The sequence below is a fragment of the Manis javanica genome, chromosome 12 (assembly GCF_040802235.1).
Source record: "Manis javanica isolate MJ-LG chromosome 12, MJ_LKY, whole genome shotgun sequence".
Taxonomy (NCBI): domain Eukaryota; kingdom Metazoa; phylum Chordata; class Mammalia; order Pholidota; family Manidae; genus Manis; species Manis javanica.
In genome coordinates, this window is record NC_133167.1 from 25346040 (window position 1) to 25356454 (window position 10415).

Sequence of the window (10415 nt, forward strand, 5' to 3'; positions counted from 1 at the left end):
CACAAGGCTGCCAATGCGCGCGAGTTTGGCAGGAAAGGCTTAAATGGGACCGTTCCCAAGCGGGACGACAGATGAAGCCGACTCCGAAGGCAGGTGGACTTCTCACAGCGAAGGTGCGCCCATGTCACTCCCTCTTGCCACAGGCTCTCCTACCTCTCCCTGTCCAGGAGGCGAGGCCACGGCTTGTCGCTCCTGTCGGGGCGCGAGGAGCGCCCGAAACGAAGCGGGTGCCCTGTGGCGTGGAGGGAGGCTCTCGAGCGCGAGCGGCTGGGCTGCTTTCCGAGGCGCGGCTGCGGCCGCCACGCTGACGGCTGAGGCCATTCCGGTCCCGCCCGGAGAGGTGCTCTATATTTTGAAGATCACTATACCCACAGGGTAGCAATTAAATCCAAATTAAAGGACGCAAAGTAGTTATTGAAGGAAGGAGTCCCTGTCGTCATCAATTACAAAATCTATTCAAGTTTACAATGAAAAGAAGGACATTCCTCACTTTTCATAGGCACTTGGGTTCTCTGCTGGTCTGGCTTTCCTCCCCATTCCTTCAGTGACCAGGTTTAATTTATGGGAGCTCCAGCTTTGTCTTCAGAAAAATCCTTTTAGGAATAGTAGGGATTTTGTGTGTGTGATTTTGTATGAACCTGAAAGCCGGTACTATGGGTCAAAGATATAACCAATAATAACAACAAATTGACACTACTAATACACAGTGCTTGAAAGTCTTTATTTGTACTTATATGTTCTTCACAATAACCATTAAGATATTGTCATTATGTCCACTTAATAGAAGTGAAAATTGACACATAAGAAGGTTAAGAATTTACATCAGAATCACCCATTTTGTCCACACAAAATCACATCTTATGTGTTGTTCACAGAATCCCACTTGAGCGGTGGCATGGCCAGGAGTCAACCTTAGGAATCTGATTCTGGATTTTGCACTCTTTGCTCCAGGACTCTGGAATCCATGCTTTCCATCATTATCACTTCTCAAAATATCCCCTTTATCTAAAATACTTTTCAAGGTCTCTTTCCAAGTACTGCTTCTCATCTGCTCTCAAATAAATACTCTCTGCTCTCCCCAGTCCTAAAAAGCTGTTCATTTGAATCCACCACCTATATGTGGTCTGCCCCCCATATTGCCCTCATTCCTTCAGTTTTCCCACTTGACCTGCTATGTCCGACCTTTCCTCCTCCCCAACCCCATCTCTTTCTCCCTCTTGACTCTCCCACCAATACCTAAGTAGCTGCCTCTGTGAAAGATGACCTGCGCCCTTCTGCTCACTAAATTCAGAGGCTATGTCCTTGAGTTAACTGCGAGCAGTATCTGCCATTACGTCCTCCTGGTCACTCTTGATCCCTTTTCCCAGAGGTTATACCATCTCTCCTGGATTTTTCTTCTTTCTAATTTTAGTTTATCTGTTTCCTTTTCCATTCCCTCACTCTAGGTATGTGGTGATATATGCTCTCTCCTCTGCACTGTGCATGTCTCTCTGTAGTTTCACTTTCTCTGCATGGTCTCCTCACTGGATCTTCCCAAAATCTACATCTCCACAAGATGTAACTAAATCAGTTACAAAGCAGCCAAATCTGAATCTTCAGGTAAGGCCCGAGCGTCATGTATTATTAAAGCTACTCAAGTGTTTATAATGCCCTGGCAGGGTAGAATAACACTGGCAAAGGTCTGTGTATTGACATTTTAAGTAAATTTTATTAAGAGAAAAGTAATTGCACAATTTATAGTGTAGCTACTGTTATAGTCAAGTACTAGTATTAACTATTCTACTAGTACTAACCTAGCTACTAGTAGAACATAGGTAGAACAAGTTTCTGTGGGAGGGGCAGCTCCTGCTTTCCATGGTCCTCCCCAGCTGTGAGCCACAGCATTCGTTATTTCAGTTGCAGCATTTTAGGAAATGAATTATCTCACCATCCGATGAACGGTGTCCCTCTTGTATATCATGTTATCAGATACAGAGAAAATCATGTGTTTACTTGATTTCCATAGACAGACTCTCCGAATGTATGCTTTCCTAAAAATTAGGGGAGATGCCTATGCTTTGTAATGCCCAACAGGAACAATTACAAAGATAATGTTATGTAAAACATCTCATAAAATATCTTCAGCCCACCCTAGAATCATGTCTCACTGTTCTCTAAAGACTTTTCTTTTATTTCTTCTGGGAACCTCCTTCCTTTGGCTTCCTCCAAATACCATCCTTCCCATTTTATTTTTCTGGGCAGTTTAGCTCTGAAGCCTCTTCACAACTACAAGCCTGACTTTGCAAACCAAAGGATTCCACTATGCTCTGCCATCTAGCTTTCCATCTTTTAGTCAAAAATAAAAAAAAAAAACTTCAAAAACCAGAAGGAAATAAAAATGGAAAGGCTTAGACATTTTCATATTCTCCCACCTGTGCCTACAGGAAATACACTTATATTGTCCATTGATATAAATCATGCGATGTGCTGTAGGATATAAAAGGAGTCACAATAAAATTTGGTTTAAAATAGCAATTTTTCCTGAGAGATTTGCTTTTATGGATGGGTATAAAAAATGTTAATAACAATGTTTATCTCTAGGTAAAGAAGTATGGATTTGTATGCTGTATTACTTAGAAGATAAAGTTCACTTATCTACTAAATATTTTATTGTATGTTATATATAAATCACATAAATTTGTATAAAATATTTTATAAATATGCATTTTTATATATATCATATATGTAAATTATATTATATATACATTTTATAACCAGAAAAGGCATGAGTACAGAAAACATTCTAGTCTCTTCTGTCACCTGCCATTCAGCTGTTTCAAAATTATTACAAAATACTTCCAATAGACTGATCAGAATTCATAAATACTCCCTGACCTCTTACACCAACTTCTTTTCCCATTACTTCATGTAATCTCCTTTCATTTTTGACTTAGATCTCACCTTCATTTTCTCTCATTCGTGCATCTATCCATTCACCTATTCAACAAAGATTTATTGGACTTCATTGCAAGAGACACCATGCTTGGTGCTGTGTAGCCAGTCTATAAAATCTTCATTTTCTCCTTTTTAAATTCTTTTCTTCTTAAAAAGAGTCTGTGTTCAAATTCCAGCTCCCCCTCTTTCTAGTGGTGGAATCTTGTACAAGTTACTTAACTTCTCTGTAAGATATTAATAATAATTTGAGCAAGAAAACTTCTTTAAAAATACATATTTCAGCATAGAACTTTAAAAAGTATAGTCTATGGAGAAATATTTTAAAAAGAAATATATTATGAGAGGAAAAAGAGTCTATGATGCCATATAAGCTTTAGCACAAACTCTGAGGATTGAGGAACAAGTGGGAGAGTTTCATCGAAGTTGTGTTGACTGGCAACATTCCCTAAAGTAACGACAAAACAGAAGTTGTGGCAACTAGGTAACTACACATTGTGGTGAGCGTTTAGTGATGTATATAATTATCAAATCACTATGTTGCACACCTGAAACCAATAAAATATTACATGTTAACTCTGCTTCAATTTTTAAAAGTCCTAAGGAAGGTTTTTTGCTGGAACATGGTAAGAAAAGCTTGTTTCAGCTCTGAAGTAGATGTTAATAGATGCCTGGCAATCAGTCTTTAGAAAATTCCTATTACTGTGTTACCCAAAGTTTTTTTGTTTTTTTCCCCCAGCCAATTTCAGGGTTCTCTTCCTTGAGAAAAATATAAACAGTGGATTGAAGGTGGATAATTATCTTTTCAAAAAACTCACATCCATCAAAAGAATCTTAAAAGCTAAAGATGGTGAATACACATTTTCCCATGTGTAGGGTTTCCCAGCACTGTATTCAGACACCTCCAGCCATGTGGTATGCCTGTTATCTAGGCTGGGAATTGAGATTTCTAGAACTCATTGTCCTCATCACAGAGAAACACATGTGCCCTTCAATATCCAGAGGCTGAGGAGCTTTTCTAGTGTAAAATTTTATCACTATTGTGCTGGAGTCCAGCTCTAGCTGAGGTGTGGGTCACGAAGGAAAGGACAGTATTGGTGAGTAAGGAGATAAATGAGGAGACGAAACACCCAATGAAGGTTGTAGCATCTCCTGACATCAAGCAGCAGGGTCTTTATTTTTTTCAGGTCTGTATCTTTTTAAGGTTTCCATAATGTTAAACATTTTTCTTTAATCATGAGTAATACAATCCTTTTTCTGTCAGTTTACATAATTCCAGCTTATTACCCGTAAGTATGTATCATCATTTCTTCTAATAGTAGCCATTTAACATGTAATTTTTAACTTTCCCCTAGTCTATTGTGATTACTGATTCATGTAAGCTACATGCTAAGTACTAAACAGAAAATGGCATGAGACAGTGTTTGGGATAAGTGTGTGGGCTATGGTTTTTACTTATAAGCATGTAAAATTATATAGAGTTTAAGATATGTGTCTAAGGCTCTATAAAGTTTAAGCAGGTTATATAAATGTGCAAAGTGTATGTCTTTTGGTTATTAAGTGTAATGCTATATTATTAATTAAATTCTATCTTACACATGTGGGTTAAGGTTTACCTCTAAAGTCTAGGGATGGTCCTCTTATCACATAAGTTTTAACATTCCTCAACATTCCTATGAATACAATAAAAACACCTTATTCTTTCATAATATTCATTACCCAATTTCAGATGTTTACACCTTTCCTCCTGCATCTACAGGCACTAGGGCCTTGCAGTCCTCTTTATCTTTATATAATAACACTAAATCTGCTCTTACTACCTTACCATTAATATAATAATATTTTATCATAAATTTATTATAACTTCTATATATGGGGTAATTATAAATGTAAATCTTCCTATGTTGTTCATAAATTCTTTCTATGAGGGGGGATACCAAAGTTCTGTTCTAATATTATAAAGCAAAATAAGGGGGGCCCTGGGCAGTGGGGACTATCTTTATTACTTTGCTGTTTCATATAAGTTTATTGGGAAAATGGGTTTTTCTATGGCCCAGGTTCCCATAACTTCTTCTCTGGCAATATTCTAAAGAAATCCTGGTTAGTCATGTTTCAGTTCTTACAAAGGGGAGGACAAACTGCATCTGTCTACTTTTAAGAGAGGCCTGGGTTGTCCTGCCTCACTTATTTGTGGCAATATGCCTGGAACAGTTGGTCCCATAACATAGTTTTTGTTTCCGGAATTGCTGCTTTGATCAATATTTTGGGTTATGTTATTTACTAAAGATCAATAAATCTTAAATACAAAAGATTTCCCATATATGAGCCCAACCACCAACATCATAACTGCAAAACTAAGTGCAGGAATTAGCAGGGGCCAGCTATGAGGTTTCCTGTGTTCAGGATTCCTCCTCGTGCCTGGACCTTGTCAAACAGCGTGAGCAGCATGGCCCACGCCAGCAGTGTGTTTCACAGATCATCTCATGGTCTGATGAAGGATAGTGGTTTTTAATCCAATTAGAAAACTGCTCTTACATTGAAGGGAGTGCTTCAATAGAAATAAGCAAATAATGCTTTTGTGCAAATTAGATATAAATTCAGCCCTCTTTTCATACTTGCACTTTAGTAGTTCTGTGCAAATGATCCACAGTCACAGGATATTTTCGCTTGGCACTAACAGCCAGTAAAAACAAGAGGTGTTCCAGTAAATATTTGTTGACCTAATTTGCTCTCACCCCACAATGGAAGAAAGAACTGCTCTTAGAATGTTTGATTTTTGCATCTAGCTTGTTTTCATATGAGGCCACTTGCTGCCATAGTGGCCACTATTGATCTACTGATCCTTGGTTCCTCACCCAATGGAACTTATCTCCACATGTAGATGGACCCAATCACTTCTGATATGTTTCCACATGTACTATTATAGCTTTAAAATATTTTAATAAAATTTTAGCATTGGAAGTTTAATTTTAAAAAGACTTTTATTGTTTCTTGAACACACATTCAGTAAATAGAAGAGAGTAAGATAAAAAAGGGACAGGAGGAAATAGCAGTGCATCTGAAAATCTAAGGCAACTTCCATCACTTTACCCACCAAAACGTCTACATATCGCTCCCTATCCCTCCCTCCCTGCCTCTCTACTCCTTTCTCCCTCTCTCTCTCTCTCTCTCTCTCTCTCTGCCTCTCTCTCTCTCTCTCTCTCTCTCTCTCTCTCTCTCTCTCTCTCTCTCTCTCTCTCTCACACACACACACACACACACTTTTCCAGTGGGCTCCATCACTATTTTTTGTTCTCTCACACTCACTTGAACGACACAGCCATAGCAAAATCAGTCTTCTAAAAACCGTTTCACACTTTTGTTTAATAAAAGCCTAATTAATAGTAAACCAAGTTTCCAGACAATTTTGAGGGACTGCAATGCTCCATAGTTCCTTTACATGCCCTTAACTCAATATCTTAGGTGCATTTATGACCATATCAGGAAACGTGGAGCAAAGAAAAAAATTAACCCTACTTCCCTTGACCATGTTTCCTGTTCGGAAGCCCTCTTAGAACTTCTTAAACATCCGTGGACATGACAGCACTCCCCAAAGAATATTTTTTTCATATCAAGTCAAGACCACCTCATCAGTGATGGGTAAAGAAGGAGACTAAGCAAAGGACGTGAAAACACCTGTTACTGGAGCACGTGGGCTCAATACAGAGTTGATTTGAGGTTATTGATACGCACCTCATCCTCTTGGATATCAGTGTGATTATGAAATCCCAGTCTTGCTACTATGCCTAAAAGAAGCTTTAAACTGGATGGATACCACAAGTTTTCTGAAACTCCAGGATTGCCTGAAAATATATTTTATTGATTCTACTTTGCTTCCAAATACAGCATAACAAGCAGAAAATGAAATGATGTGGAGAGAAAAACACTGGTCACTGTTTACTTCTAGGGATGTTCTATGAATGATGCTTTCAAAAGCCCTGACCTGGAAGTGAGGCCTGAAGGCCTTTTTATTCAGCTGTGTCCATCCAGCCGTCTTTCTAGCTCGCTGAACTCATAGGTCCATCATGGCGCCTTTGCCAGTGGTTCTGTGACTTTCAGTCTCTTTTGTCCTTTCAGCCTCTTAGTTATTCTGTGCTAATACACTAGTCAACCCTTATTTAAAAAGTCATTCAGTTTTATTTTTGCAACTTCAAAACCCATCTTCCTGATTGGTGGGAAAAAAAAAAGTCTTCTTGAGTCTGAGAAGCATATGATGTAGTAAATGCTTTAGATGTTATTTTTATTTCAAGAAAATATGGATTGACAACAAACAATGTTAAGGACTTCTGCCCTTATTGTAACCAAGAGGGTCAGATCATCTCTCTGCATGCAGCGACTCTCATTGTATCTTCTGTATTAGAAAGAAAAGGAAAGTCCAACTTTCACCCCAATGTGAACATGAGCAAGGAACTCTACAAGGTCTCTCACATTCTTAACTGTCAGCAGCATAGGTCACATTAAATGTTAATGCAAAATTAAGTATTTTCCCAAGTGATCTTGTTTCCAAATCCTCCATCCAATATGAATAAACATGACATGACATCCTTTTTCAGTGATCCAAATCATACCAGACCTCAGAAGAAACAAATCACAGACACTTAATAGTTATGCAGCTATTGCTTTCATTTATGTATTTGTTAAGCTATTTTAAAAATGCATCTGCAGTGATGTTCACAGAATAGATTATGTATTAAGAATTAGGGCTTTCTCTTCTGAAGGTAGTAACAGAGGTCAACAATTTAATTACAAAGCCCTTGCCTAGGCTATGTGTAGGTCATTTTTCAGTGAGGAAAAGGCAGTTCTAAAGAACTGTTTCTCTTGACTCTATTTCAGTGCTGGAGAGTCAAATATCTCTTGGGTGATAATAAAACAAATGTTTACAAATTCCCTTAAGGAAAAGCAATGATTTTTCTTATTAAAATTACCACTGTTGGGGATTATCATGACTCGAGTATTGGACAGCTACTCACAGCCAAGAGCCTACTCTCTTGCACATCACTTTTATTGCTCTGCATACATGTTTTTCCTGAAATAGAAAAAAAGTGAATACTGATTTTGAGTCAGCCCAAAATTCTGTCAAGCTGAGAATCAGGTGAGAAACGCTGTCAGTTAAGCGAACAGACAACAGCCACAACGACAAGGGCTCACGCTGCTGGGCTGCATAATGTCCAGCCTGGGGGAGAGCAGAGGTCAGAAAGTTCTTTATCTTTGGCTCCCCTCACAGCTGTTCCCATCTTGGCCACTAGGAGGAGCTGGTGAAAAGGCAAAGCTGTTAAGCAGCTCTGCCTAGCTCAGAACTGCAGTAGCTTCTCATTTTCTTTAGGACAAATAACAAGTTCGTTCCTAAGACTCACTAGGATTCTGCAGGTCGGGCTTTCTCTTTTTGGCTCTCTGCAGCGTTCTCAATTCTTTGCTTTCTAGGTTCAGTCATATGCTTTCTTTTAGTGTTTTGATCTCACGGCCCTCTTACTGCAAGGCTGTTATTGCACATGCATCTGTGGAGGCCTCTGGCATTCTCTACAGAACATTACCCCACCAACCCATTCTCCATCAGTCCTCTGTTTATTCTTTTTATTCCAACTGATAACTGTTTCTCTGGGAAGCAATGTGACATTGCCTCTGTGACATCCCAGTCTGGATCAGAGTCTTCTGTAATAAACTGTCAGAAAATGGCTGGTCTCCTTTACACTAATATCAAGTAAAATAAACTTATTCTTTTAGTTTTTTTGATAAATTCTATGTTCCCTAATAAATACGTAAGTTCCATGAATTTTCATTACATAAGAGAGTGACTGACACAAAGTGGCACTAAATAAATAGTTGTTTAAGGAACACAGAAATTAATAATTGGCGAGTATCGTAGCAAGGCAGATTTCCTTAAACTTACACTAGTCTGAATTAACCAGTGCTGGTGTTTCCTCCTGGTACAAAATGCCTTCTGGCAGAAGCAAGACTTTCCCCAGGAACTTTGCAGCAAGAAGAATAATGGAGTTAATGACTTCATGTCAGATAATTCATTATTAGCATGGACACAGATACAAGTTTCACAGAAAGAAACTCCAAGATAAAAATCCCTCATGTTTTGTTATTACATGCATAAAATCAATTTAAAAAGTTTACACTTTTTCTTCCCATAGAAGTTAATAACAGGATTTAGGGTAAAAGATGGCAGTGTACGAAGGCAAGGCAAAAACCTCCTCCCAGAATCACATAGAACATGAAAATACAGCAAATACAACTAGCCCTGAAAACAACCTGAAGACTACTGACTTCCTACATCTGGGATAGAAGACCCTACAGAAGAAGGTAAGGTGGTAAAGCCATGATCTGGTGGGACCCAAGCCCTTCCCCCACTCTGGCCAATGGGCAGAAGGAAGAGGAAAGGAGAGGGTAGGGAGTGGAAGCCCAGGATCGCTGAATAGCTGGCCCTGGAGATCTGCTCTGGGAACATGAGCCCACATTGCATGATGCCCTGGTGATTGGTGGGGCTGGAAACACTTGGGGAGGCTGAGATACCAGCCTCCTGTGCAGATCAGGCATGCTCTACTGGCCTTCCTGAGAAAGAAGGCAGAGTGGGCAGTTTGAAAGACTTCCAGGCAGTGAGAGGGGTGACAGAGGGGCAATGATTGCACAGTGCTCTCTGCTTAGGAGAAAGGTTAGGTGGACATAATCTCCCCAGCCCACCCTCAGCCCAACAGGCTGAGGTTTTGGTAGTTTGCATCTTTCATAGAACTGGTCCATTTAATCTAAATTGTTAAATTTGGAATATAGTTGTTCATACTACTTATTTGTTTAATGGCCATGGAAGCAATAATGATTATCCCATTTTCATTTATTATATTTGTAATTTATGTTTTACTTTCTTTATTCCTTTCTTATTATGTTATTTTTGCTTGCTTTAGACCTGTTTTACCCCTTTTCCCTAGTTGCCTAAAGTGGAAGCTTTGGCTACTGGCTTTAGATTTCTTCTTTTCTAACAAAGACATTTAATGCTATAAATTTCCATTTAAGCACTATTTTCATTGCATCCTCTAAATTTTGATGTAATATTTTCATTTTCCTTCAATAAAAAATTTTTTTTATATGTCTCTCAAGACCTTTTTTTTGAGCCAGTACTATTTAGAAGTGTGTGGTTTTATTTCCCAATATTTGGGATTGTCCATGTTAAGCTGGAGGAAGGAAAAACAAGGACATGCAAACAGAACAGAGAGATGCCATAGGGGGAGAACAGACCAGACCCCAAGGTCCGTGCCTTATATGGAAAGGAGACATCTCTTCCTGAATTCCATCCTTCTGATGTGCCAGCTAAGACCCGAATGTCAGCCTCCTCCTTCTTGGAAGGAAAAAAGTTTCCAGTTGTCTATTATGTCACCTTTAGCCAATCATACCTCTCCTTGCCCCGTAGGATAGCTTGCCCACTCTTCCCCCTCCTAATCCCTTATAAG

The 10415-nt window shown here is 39.0% G+C and overlaps 1 long non-coding RNA gene across 4 annotated transcripts in view; it reads left to right on the forward strand.

The window, feature by feature from the left end:
• Positions 1-10058, forward strand: part of LOC140844968 (uncharacterized) — a 64023-nt gene extending 53965 nt beyond the window's left edge. Inside the window, exons 4-5 of one of the 4 annotated variants that reach the window (XR_012123557.1) lie at positions 1446-9276; positions 9873-10058. This is a non-coding gene — a long non-coding RNA (uncharacterized lncRNA). Of the gene's footprint in view, positions 1-1445 lie in introns of all 4 variants that reach the window. The other 3 variants (XR_012123556.1, XR_012123554.1, XR_012123555.1) reach the window with 3 other exon arrangements.
• Positions 10059-10415: the final 357 nt, after the last annotated feature.